We start from the raw sequence: 2,639 nt of genomic DNA, 5'->3' as shown, positions 1-2,639 counted from the left end.
CATGATAGAACATGGGACGAGCATCGTCTCGATGCCATGGCTGAAATTGCAAGTAAGTCCAATTGGTCACATGATACAATAGTTTTTCGAACATTAAAGTAGAAAAAGGAATTAGCCGTTGTGACTTACATCGACACGGAGGCGGGAAGGTCGACCCACGGGCATTCGCTCCCAAATCCAAATCTGGAGCATATAAGTGCACCCTCCAACATTGGAATCTCTCGCTGTGCGCCGGCAAGCCTCACATAGTTGTCTGTACAGCCAGGCAAGAGCCGCTGAGCCCCAACTGTAAACTGCTATGTTTTCCCAAACCTGACCTAGAATGGGGAGAACCATCCACGATACTGTGTTCCCAGCTACATCTGGAAGGGGGAATGTACTGACAAAGTGCCATAGCCACACTCGAGCATAGCGCTGCACGACCTCGTCATTTGCTCCCGGAGGACACACATCGAAGTGCTCCCTCAACCATGCCGAGCTGACACCGGACGTCTTCTTCGAGCTATCTCCGCCCTCTGGCTCTGGCGGCCTAATCCCAATATGCATCTCGACCATATCACACCAATTCTCATTTTGTATAATACCCGTCACTGGCTACCCATCCAGTGGAAGGCCGAGTATCATAGCCGCATCCTGCATTGTGATGGTCATTTCTCCAAAGGGCAGGTGGAACGTGTGAGTCTCCGGACGCCACCTGTCGACCATAGCGGTCAACAGCGGTCCGTCCATTGGAGGGAGACCCCCCACGACCTGAACAGTGATATCCAAGAAACCTGCTCTCTGCAGGTACTGGGCGTACCGCTCATCCCACCTAAGTGGTGAGTGCACCCTAGCCCTGAGTGGTGTCAAATTCTGCAAAACATTATAAGATTATTAAAAAATGAGAAGTCAATCCAATTGTGAATAACGGGCTACTAAAGTGGTAAGTAACACAAATATGATACAAATGACATTTGCAGTATGAAATTGTTTACACTGTACACAAGCGAATAGTAACGATAGGCACATCCTCAATTTATAAGAACATTTCATACGAAAAACTTGAATTCTCATCCTAAGGTATGCATTCATCAGCAAAAATTAGCAACCATTGTTATACCTCATTTAGGTCCGCGAGGTGGTGGGCACGGTGCTGCAAGTCGTAAGCAGCCTCAAGAAGAGGGTACCCCGAGGCCGCCATCCTAAAGAAACAACAAAAATGATCGTTAGTAAAAAGCTTCATTATATGTAAGTACGGTAACTATGATAATGTACTAGTATAAAAAAGATAAAATAATAGCCATGCAAAATACAAGCAACGCGCATACCCAATTGTTCGAAGTACGCAGCCTATTATTGCTCGCTCTAGATTTAGTGCCTTTTGATTTTCTACTGTGGCACGTGCAATTCCTCATGATCTTGTGGCACTTGGAGCAACGATTTTCTGACTTGTCAATATCAAAATCACCAGTATCATAATCTGCAGAAAGCCTCCCTTCCGACACGTCCATGTCGCCTGTGAAATGCTTCTTCTGTCTCCTTCCTACTTTATTTCTCATTAAACTGGGGTTAGGCACGTACCCTGCCCCTTCATATGCCGGGCATTGTGACGGATCTAGGTAAGGTTGAAAGCTTGATTCCCATATTTTGATGGTGTGCTCCCTAGAGTACAACGGTGACATGTACAAGGGGTTTTCATAGTTAAGACCTCTTGCCTTGCAAGCTGTAATGAAGTGTGAACATGGAAGGTGCAACAATTGAGGAACATTGCAGGTGCACGAAACTTCGTGCAGATCCACTCTGTAGTGTCGGCCTCCATGACTCTCACCCCCAATGTTAGTCGTACCGTAACTTCTTATAGAATACACCATCCTTTCTGGCCCGTACGGTTCTGCTAAGTGGTGCATGGATCTAAGCTCAGCCTCTGATAAATAATCATCTGCAACTTGCCCAATTCTATAGCCTTGATCCAACATTTCACGTGCCTTTCGCCATCGGTTCACAAAGTAGGCGTTGCATTTTTCGAATGTGTATTCAATAATTCCAGCGACGGGCCTACTTAGGATGCCTTTGAAAACTCCGTTGAGTGATTCCGAGTAGTTCGTGGTCATAATACCCCAACGCATCCCTCCCTCATCGAAAGCCTGCGCCCATTTATCCTTGTCCTCCATTTCACCCTTCAACCATTCTTTTGCATCGTCGTTCAAGTCCTTCACTAGATCTTCTAACTTCTCACAAAATTCTCTCTCTGTATGAACCTTGCATAATAATTTCAATTTTCCAATCACACGATTGCTCTTCTGCCGACGCGACATGTTGGCAGCAAAGTGCCTCGTGCACCACCTATGCACAAGCGGTGGAAAACCATCAATGTGGTCCTTCGCACAATTTAGGAGCCCATGATGCCTATCTGATATCATACACACTATCCGTGAAGGTCCAAGAACATGTACCCGAACAAGTTTCATAAACCATGACCAACTCTCATTATTCTCACTCTCGACCAAGGCAAAAGCAAGAGGCACAAGCTGTTGTTCTGGATCTACAGCAACTGCCATCATTAATGTACCCTTATACTTGCCAGTCAAGAATGTACCGTCCACAAGTATCACAGGACAGCAATGTTGAAATGCCTCACTACATTGAGGGAAGCACCAAAA

Source organism: Setaria italica, chromosome VIII, assembly GCF_000263155.2.
Source record: "Setaria italica strain Yugu1 chromosome VIII, Setaria_italica_v2.0, whole genome shotgun sequence".
Classification (NCBI taxonomy): Eukaryota; Viridiplantae; Streptophyta; class Magnoliopsida; order Poales; family Poaceae; genus Setaria; species Setaria italica.
Note: the sequence above shows the minus strand (reverse complement) of the source record.